Raw genomic sequence first — 10,386 nt, forward strand, 5'->3', positions numbered from 1 at the left:
GTAGGTCCGGTCCGCCATGGACATGGCGGGGATAGATGTCTCCCTTTTTGGTGCCCACTCCTCCAGGGGAGCTATGGCCACTAAGGTAGTTGCTTCGGGGGGCTCTCTCTCGGACCTTCTACTAGCTGCGGATTGGTCGTCAGAGACGACTTTTCGCCAATTTTACTTCAGACCGGAGTCTCATGTATCCATGTCGGTCCTGTCTACCGTGGGTTAGTCTGCCTATTACATTATGACATATCTGTGATGTGTTTGTTTGTTGCTTTAGCTTTGAACTTGCAAAATACGAGCCTCCTGTCTGATATATAAATCGAGATTTTCCTAGCTTGTGACGGAAAATATAAGTTATATGAAGACAGGAGGCGAGTATCTTCCCTCCCAACCCTTTTATGGTGTTCTTTTCTCCTCTGATTTCAGGATATTGAGGATCGCCTGAGGCTATTTGGCAGCGGCTAAGATGTTCCTGTTTTGTCCCCGTTGGGATGTTTTCTTTGGTTCGGTTTTCCGGGAGACGGTAGTCCCGAGTCTGGACAGGCACTGGTGTTCCGGTTCTGGAGGTCCGTCGGAGACCTGTGGAGTCAATGTGGAGTCGATGACCGGCTATCCTGTGTCGGCTATGACGTTGAGTCAAGAAAGAGGAGGAGTTATGATACAGCAGCCCTTTTATTGGAGCCACCTGGGCTACGATTGGCCACACAGACCTCAGGGGGCTGCTGGGAGTTGTAGTTTTGAGAGAGTTTTTCTTTAAATACATTAAAACTGAAAGGTTTAATTTTCTGCTATGGGCATTAATAAAGAAAGATTAATGCAAGATACTCGCCTCCTGTCTTCATATAACTTCTATTTTCCGTCACAAGCTAGGAAAATCTCGATTTTATATCCTGTATTATACTCCAGAGCTGTACTCACTATTCTGCTGGTGGGGTCATTGTGTACATACATGACATTACTTATCCTGTACTGTTCCTGAGTTATATCCAGTATTACACTCCAGAGCTGCGCTCACTATTCTGCTGGTGAGAGCTATGAAAATAGCAGCTTCTGTGTTAAGGAAGTAGTGCCGGACTTTTGTATTAGGTTTAATGCTGTAGTATAGGAATTATGAATACAAATAATGAATAATAGATGTGATCAGAATCATTCTTTATTATCAGTGGACTGGAGGAACTACTAACAAGATGATGAGAGTTGTTGTCTAAGCTTCTATAGCTTCTTCTTTACATTGACTGAATACATAATATCACAATTGCCTAAGATGGATTCCAGTCCAGCAATAAAGAACCTAGATAGGAAGCAAATGAAAAAACAAAAAACAAAAACAATTAATAAAACAATAATAAAAAAAAGATCAAAAACATTATTAAAGGGGTACTCTGCTGCTCAGCGTTTGGAACAAACTGTTCAGAATACTGGAGTCGGGCGATGGGAGCTCGTGACATCATAGCCCTGCCCCCTTATGACATCATGCCTCACCCCCTCAATATAAGTCTATGGGAGGGGGAATCACGCCCCCTCCCATAGACTTGCATTGAGGGGGCGGGCCATTACATCGAGGGGGTGGGGCTATGACGTCAGAAGCTGCCGGCGCCGGCTCCAGCGTTCGGAACAGTTTGTTCCAAACGCTGAGCAGTGGAGTAACCCTTTAAATAACTAGATGGGGAAAAAAATAGCAAGCTGTGGCTTTTGACAATGCAGGTGTAAAAGCAGCCTAATAATTCGGGAATAATAATACAAGTGATATTTTTTTTAGCAACAGCGCCACAGTGGCTGAGTCCGGTATTGCAGCTCATCCCATTCACTTGAATTCAATACTAGACGCAACCTGTGGACTGAAGTTACACTGTTTTGGGGAAAAAAAGACGACAACCCGCTTATTAACCCTATAAACTCCTTTAATCACGCTGTTAAGCAGAGTATACCCTTATATCATAAAATATATGCTCGTCCTCGTATAGTGCTGTATTATGGTGATTTATAATTTGGTCAACATTTGTTGTAAATGTGCTATGGGGGGGGGGGGGTGATGCAGGGCAGATGGAAATACCCTTGTATTCGTGACGCCAGGGCGTGGTTTATCCTCAATACCACCCGAAGGTATACAGCTGAATCCTGAGCTAGGCACGGGGCAATAATGACTCTGACCCCAAAGTTACGGCTAACGATAGCTTTACTGAGGTTAGACAGGTGGAAAAGTCTACACAGTTCAGCCAGGGCCCAAGGAGGTGACCAGTGACTCAGAGACCTTAAGGGCTTGCTGGGACATATAGTAGAGAGAGACAATTTAGTGCAGGCCACGCTAAATTGACAGATGACTTTGACTTGACTGACTTGTGACTGACAAGACTGTGACTTTAGGTTACTTGTAGACTTGTGGCTGCAGACTTGACTTGAGGCTCCTATGACTCCAGACTCTTAGGCTCGACTGCACCTCAGCAAGGACTCAGGAACTAAGAGAGAGAAGAGACTCCTCCCAGGGCTTTTAAGGGGGAGACTCTGGTGGGATCCCATTGATCACCCCTAGGTCACCTGGTCACTGATACCTCCTGGGTAACAATCACATGACAACTCACATGGCAAACAGTCTTAAAATGACAATGCTTTCTTCACACATTACACAGTATAATACATAATTAACATATTTACATGGGGGACAAGTGCAAGGGGGGCCCAGGGGACACTGAAAGGAGGCAGACTGACAGGGCAGCAAGGGTACGGGGTAACAACTCCCCTACTGGGTCACCACATAAATATCTGTACATACCGTTTAGATGGCCGGTCGTCTGTAGGGATGGGCCCGGGCCCGCATATTGCCCCTCAGTCTAACTAACAGAACTCGGAGCTGACGACCTCTATAGCGATGCCAGTTTAGCGTCACAATCCTGGAGACCCGTAGTCCGGCAACATCAACTAGAAAAGCTGTGGGAAACATGAATACTATATACACATACATATATGCAGGGGGGTGCCATTAATTGGGTCAGGGGGGCAGTGCTTGGCATAAGTAGGGAGGTGCTATTGATTGGTCCTGGGGGGGTGGGGGGGATTGTTGGGTATATGCAGGGAGGTGCCAATGAAAAATGAGGCCATATTGGAGATTCTAAATTGCAGAATCCCTTTTAGGGTGGATTCACACATGGTAGATTTTTGCACTGGGGTACTCCCAGTGGCAGAAAGTTAAACAGATTTGTAATTTACGTCTATATATAAAAATCTTAATCCTTCCAGTATTTATCAGCTGCTGTATACTACAAAGGAAGTTCTATTTCTTTTTGGAGTTCTTTTCAATCAACCACAGTGCTCTCTGCTGCCACCTCTGTCCATGTCAGGAACTGTCCAGAGTAGGAGCAAATCCCCATAGCAAACCTCTCCTGCTCTGGACAGTTCCTGAGAGAGACAGAGGTGTCACCAGAGAGCACTGTGGTCAGACTGGAAAGAACTACACAACTTCCTCTGGAGCATACAGCACCTGATAAGTACTGGAAGGATTAAAGAGGTATTCCAGGCAAAACCTTTATATATATATATATATATATATATATATATATATATATATATATATAATCAACTGGCTCTGTAAAGTTTAAACAGATTTGTAAATTACTTCTATTAAAAAATCTTAATCCTTCCAATAGTTATTAGCTTCTGAAGTTTTCTGTCTAACTGCTCAATGATGATGTCACGTCCCGGGAGCTGTGCATGATGGGAGATTATCCCCATAGGAACTGCACAGCTCCCGGGACGTGAGTCATCAGAAAGCAGTTAGACAGAAAACAACGACTCAACTTCAGAAGCTAATAACTATTGGAAGGATTAAGATTTTTTAATAGAAGTAATTTACAAATCTGTTTAACTGTCCGGAGCCAGTTGATATATATAAAAAAAAGTTTTGGCCTGGAATACCCCTTTTAAGATTTTTTAATAGAAGTCATTCACAAATCTGTTTAACTTTGTGGCACCAGTTGATTTAAAAAAAATAAATAAAAAAAATTGTTTTCCACTGGAGTACCCCTTTAATCTCAAGGGTACGTTCACAACTCCGTATCTGAATCGGCGCTTATTTTCTGTGGAATTTGTCATAGAAATAAGCGCCTAGTTCAAAGTCACATTGACTGATCGGCTTTTACTACTGGATTTTGACAACTTTGCCTGTTTAGAAAAACAGACATATATACATATATAGATTTATAGATAGAAATATATATATATAATTTTATTTTAATTTTTTATTGCTGCAAATATTAATGAAAATACACTGTGTGATCTTATCCTTACTATTTTATACCTGTGAAAATTCCAGCTTGATTTGTACTAATAAAACTGGCAGTCAAAAAATAAATAAAAAAAAAATAAAAAATTGCGACCGTTTTTTAACAGATTATGTTAAACTTTTTTATATATATCAACTGGCTCCAGAAAGAGATTTGTAAGTTACTTCTATTAAAAAATCTTAATCCTTTCAGTACTTATGAGCTTCTGAAGTTAAGGTTGTTCTTTTCTGTCTAAGTGCTCTCTGATGACACCTGTCTCGGGAACCGCCCAGTTTAGAAGCAAATCCCCATAGCAAACCTCTTCTAAACTGGGTGGTTCCCAAGACACGTGTCATCAGAGTGCACTTAGACAGAAAAGAACAACCTTAACTTCAGAAGCTCATAAGTACTGAAAGGATTAAGATTTTTTAATAGAAGTAACTTACAAATCTGTTTAACTTTCTGGAGCCAGTTGATATATAAAAACATTTTTTTTCCTGGATAACCCCTTTAAAAGTGGCTGTGTGAACATCACCCTACACCAGTGTTCCCCAACCAGGGTGCCTCCAGCTGTTGTAAAACTACCACTCCCTGCATGCTGGGAGTGGTAGTTTTGCAACACCTGGAGGCACCCAGGTTGGGAAACACTGGTCTAAGCCATACGGAGCTGTAATATGGGACCATGATGGGCCCTTCACTGCTAAAAGTTTTTATTGAAATCTGCCCTAAATTTTTTTGGGACGGGACCATTTTACCCAAGGAAACCTAAGATATATTTTATATTGCTACATCATATCAGACAATATACGGATGGGATTATTTTATTACTGCTGTATGCTCTAACCTGACATTATGAAAACCTTTTTAATTGTATCTAATCCAATCTTCTATATGGTGGATACCCTCAGTATCCAAGCCGATCATCCACAGGTCTTCTCCAACTGCTAGTTGGTGGCAGTTATAGCCAGGTCCAAACCAAAGGGAGAGGGGGGTGATCACTTTCATCCGTGTTGGTATGTCCCTACAATGAGATGTTTCTGCAGGGAATGTCGAATGTATACGGCCGTATGTGCAATGTTACTGAATGGAAATATATGAATTCTTATCCACAGGCCTGGCCATTAGTTACAGCCTGTAAAATGTATATATATATATATATATATATATATATCTATATCTATATCAGCTCATTACATCACCTTTTCAGGCAATGTTCCCTGGTATCATAATCCGTAGAGAAGAGAAAAGAAAACCAGGGCAACTCACCAATTACGTAAACTTCAAGCTTCTTTATTGATCCATGAAGGGTATAAACTGTGCAAGACACGGGTGGACAAACAACAGGGGGACGTTCGTTCGGGGCTACGGTGCCGTTTCGCAAGATATGCTTCAACTGGCCCACATCGTCTTCCAGCCGGAAACACATTTAAATAACCCTCCCCTCCGTTGCCATAGAAATGAGCCAAACAAAAGGTAAGTGCAATTAAAAATGTTAAAAACAACTGTGTGATACTCCTAAGATTTTCATTTATGTTAGTAATGCACTGAGCTCAGTACGTTCATTAAGACCTAAAGGCCCCATTGCTTCCAACCGAAGAATCCATTTAGTTTCATTTCTTAACAGAATTTCTTCTTTATTTTTCCCAGCAACACCATGTTCGATCCTTTCAAGTCCGGCAAAACGGAATCCATATTTTTCTTTCGAATGAACTTCATTAATATGCTGAATAAATCTAGTGGCTCCGATGCCGGTCCTGAGGGATCGAACATGTTCGCGGATTCTGTGAAATAAGGGCCTTTTTGTCTTCCCAATATAAAATAATTTACATTTACATACCAATGCGTATACTACATGAGAGGATCTACATGTAATACATTGTTTCACATTAATAGTATTACCTGCTAATTCTACAATTCTACATTTCATATTTAAAGAGCAAAATGAACATGAACCGCAAATAAAATTCCCTTTTGGGCGTAATTCAGACAACCAATTCTGTCCCGTTGCGTTTTTTCCTTTTTTCAATAAGTCTCCAATTGTTTTCGTTTTTCTATATGTAACAATCGGTTTTTCATTAGTAGTTACTGCTATGTCAGCATCCTCTTGTAAAATATACCAATTATTCGCAATAGCTTTTTTCACTACATTATTAATAGGAGTATTTGAAAAAGAAAAAACGCAACGTTTATTGTTAATTCTATCTTTCGTTTTCAGCAACACTTCTCTTGGTACTCGATCTATTTTCTTTCTTGCATCTAAAATTAAATTAAGAGGATATCCTCTCTGTTCCAAACGATATTGTAAATCATCTGCCTGTTTTTGAAACATTATGGGATTGCTGTTAATTCGTTTTAGTCTGACTAGCTGACTATATGGAATACTATTTTTGACCTGGGGGGGATGGGATGAGTGATAATGTAACAATGAATTTTTGGCAATCGATTTTCTAAAACCAGATGTCACTATATTGCTATCCACAATATCTATCTGTACATCTAGAAATTCAAGATGTTGATCTCCAAATATATATGTAAAAAACATATTAACTCCATTCACTTGGTTGAGATATTCAACAAAGGCAGCAAATTCCTTCTCTGAACCGTCCCAAATGATAAAGAGGTCGTCCACATATCTGAGAAAAAGTTTAATTTTACCAATAAAGGGGTTCTTGGATGTGAACACCCATTTGTCTTCCAACATGGAGAGAAAAATATTGGCATAAGCACATGAGGTGGGAGACCCCATGGCTGTACCATGTGTCTGTCTATACCAATCCCCTCCAAACTGGAAGACATTATTACTCAACACGAATGTAAGGGCTTCAGTAACAAATTCAATAAAGTCAGGAGACTTACCTGTTTTCCGTAGGATAGTGGTCATAGCCTCCACACCCGAATCCAAAGGGATTCGGGTGTATAGGCTCTCCACATCCACGGAACACTGTTTTAACCCAGGTTGCCAATGAAAATTATTCAAAATTTTAATTAAATCTCCGGTGTCCCTGAGATAAGAAGGTAATTCTCTCAATAGGGGTGACACTAACCAATCCACGTAACTGGACAGATATTCTGTCGGTGACCCAATCCCAGAGACAATAGGACGCCCCGGGGGCTGGGTCACCGACTTATGGACTTTCGGCAAAATATACCAAGACGGTTTTTTAATGTTCGGGTGTGGAGGCTATGACCACTATCCTACGGAAAACAGGTAAGTCTCCTGACTTTATTGAATTTGTTACTGAAGCCCTTACATTCGTGTTGAGTAATAATGTCTTCCAGTTTGGAGGGGATTGGTATAGACAGACACATGGTACAGCCATGGGGTCTCCCACCTCATGTGCTTATGCCAATATTTTTCTCTCCATGTTGGAAGACAAATGGGTGTTCACATCCAAGAACCCCTTTATTGGTAAAATTAAACTTTTTCTCAGATATGTGGACGACCTCTTTATCATTTGGGACGGTTCAGAGAAGGAATTTGCTGCCTTTGTTGAATATCTCAACCAAGTGAATGGAGTTAATATGTTTTTTACATATATATTTGGAGATCAACATCTTGAATTTCTAGATGTACAGATAGATATTGTGGATAGCAATATAGTGACATCTGGTTTTAGAAAATCGATTGCCAAAAATTCATTGTTACATTATCACTCATCCCATCCCCCCCAGGTCAAAAATAGTATTCCATACAGTCAGCTAGTCAGACTAAAACGAATTAACAGCAATCCTATACTGTTTCAAAAACAGGCAGATGATTTACAATATCGTTTGGAACAGAGAGGATATCCTCTTAATTTAATTTTAGATGCAAGAAAGAAAATAGATCGAGTACCAAGAGAAGTGTTGCTGAAAACGAAAGATAGAATTAACAATAAACGTTGCGTTTTTTCTTTTTCAAATACTCCTATTAATAATGTAGTGAAAAAAGCTATTGCGAATAATTGGTATATTTTACAAGAGGATGCTGACATAGCAGTAACTACTAATGAAAAACCGATTGTTACATATAGAAAAACGAAAACAATTGGAGACTTATTGAAAAAAGGAAAAAACGCAACGGGACAGAATTGGTTGTCTGAATTACGCCCAAAAGGGAATTTTATTTGCGGTTCATGTTCATTTTGCTCTTTAAATATGAAATGTAGAATTGTAGAATTAGCAGGTAATACTATTAATGTGAAACAATGTATTACATGTAGATCCTCTCATGTAGTATACGCATTGGTATGTAAATGTAAATTATTTTATATTGGGAAGACAAAAAGGCCCTTATTTCACAGAATCCGCGAACATGTTCGATCCCTCAGGACCGGCATCGGAGCCACTAGATTTATTCAGCATATTAATGAAGTTCATTCGAAAGAAAAATATGGATTCCGTTTTGCCGGACTTGAAAGGATCGAACATGGTGTTGCTGGGAAAAATAAAGAAGAAATTCTGTTAAGAAATGAAACTAAATGGATTCTTCGGTTGGAAGCAATGGGGCCTTTAGGTCTTAATGAACGTACTGAGCTCAGTGCATTACTAACATAAATGAAAATCTTAGGAGTATCACACAGTTGTTTTTAACATTTTTAATTGCACTTACCTTTTGTTTGGCTCATTTCTATGGCAACGGAGGGGAGGGTTATTTAAATGTGTTTCCGACTGGAAGACGATGTGGGCCAGTTGAAGCATATCTTGCGAAACGGCACCGTAGCCCCGAACGAACGTCCCCCTGTTGTTTGTCCACCCGTGTCTTGCACAGTTTATACCCTTCATGGATCAATAAAGAAGCTTGAAGTTTACGTAATTGGTGAGTTGCCCTGGTTTTCTTTTCTCTTCTCTACGGATTATTTGCATTGGACTTTGCTATTACCAGTGAGCACCATCAGACGTGGTTGAGCCAGCAGAGGCATTGGATGTCAGGTGCTAATAATTAAGGAAGCAGTGCCGAGTTTATTTCTTTCTACTATTGAATATTGTTCCCTGGTATCAGATTAGCTCCAGTTACGGAATATAAAAAGCTAATCTGGATTAATGCCAAGCCAGAACTCTCTCTCCAGAAGGAAAGAACACCCATCTGCAGACAGCTGTTTCAGTTTTTTTTTTTTTATTGTTAAGCCGAGGAACGTGCTCTCGATTCACCCAAAGTGCAAGAAAAAGTGCACAAAGGATGCGGTCTATCGCAAGCCCTTCTCCGATAGGAGAGAGGCCCCCAAACAAACCTTACCCTTCACCTCCGGACCAAAAGGTACCTGCGAGGTTCCAGGTTCGATGTCCCTTTTCGCCGAAGCTACTAGGGGACCACAAATGCTCCCGGCATCCCCCTTGGCGTTAGCCAAGGTATCTGCCCGCAGAGCCGATAACGGTAGGTACCCTGCCAAAGCAGGAGTACCCGGGGTGTTTGCAGGGAGGTGCGGAACCTAATGGCCACACACACCTCCCCTAGACCGCCAGGAGGGACACTCAGAAGGGCTACCGCATCCTGACAAATCCTGTGAACACACAACACGCAAAAAGTGACACAGTGAGACAAAAAGAAATAAATAAGTGAATGTGTGCAGATATACTGCCCGGACATCCAGCCGGATCTATAAAAATTTCTCTGATCCTAGCCAGAAGGCCGGGAATCAAGAGGTGAGTGCCACAAGGTGAAGAGATCATGGTGCCCGTGCTTCAACTCAGTGAGCCAATACTCCCAGTGAGTTTCGGCACCTCGGGGTCACCACTTCCCGAGGCACAAAAGTACCTCGGCTCTAGACCCTCTCAGCCTCATGGCGAAACCCGGAGGGAACAGGTCACATCGGGGCAGCCGTCAAGCTGATTCCGCAGAACCAGCCCCGGAACACTTCATCCTCCATGCAGCACCCATCCCCACACCGGCGTGAAAAACTGATAAGAACAGATACTACACTTGATCTTAGCCAAAAGGCCGAGAAGCGGAGTAGAGCAGGGTAATCTGGCTTGGCTGAGATGCGGGGCCTTAGACCAACTAAACGGGATGAGTATTTAACTCAGGGAGAGTTCACCACTCCTGGTGTGACGGAGCTTTCAAGGGCCACTAAGCACTCCGCAGGCCTGCGGAGTGCTTAGTGGCCCTTGAAAGCTCAGTCACACCAGGAGTGGTGAACTCTCCATGAGTTAAATACTCATC

General features: G+C 41.4%; 1 long non-coding RNA gene and 1 pseudogene across 1 annotated transcript; both read right to left on the bottom strand.

Moving 5' to 3' along the window:
- Nucleotides 1–1,126: 1,126 nt before the first annotated feature.
- LOC130283337 (uncharacterized) lies at nucleotides 1,127–5,235 on the bottom strand. The gene is made up of 3 exons (XR_008846660.1): nucleotides 5,092–5,235; nucleotides 2,762–2,916; nucleotides 1,127–1,282 (listed from the first exon to the last, which is right to left on the bottom strand). It is a non-coding gene; the product is annotated as an uncharacterized LOC130283337 (long non-coding RNA).
- Nucleotides 5,236–10,024: 4,789 nt separating this feature from the next.
- On the bottom strand, nucleotides 10,025–10,176 carry LOC130283571 (U2 spliceosomal RNA; annotated as a pseudogene).
- Between the last annotated feature and the right edge of the window lie 210 nt (nucleotides 10,177–10,386).

Source organism: Hyla sarda, chromosome 7 (genome assembly GCF_029499605.1).
Source record: "Hyla sarda isolate aHylSar1 chromosome 7, aHylSar1.hap1, whole genome shotgun sequence".
Lineage (NCBI taxonomy): Eukaryota > Metazoa > Chordata > Amphibia > Anura > Hylidae > Hyla > Hyla sarda.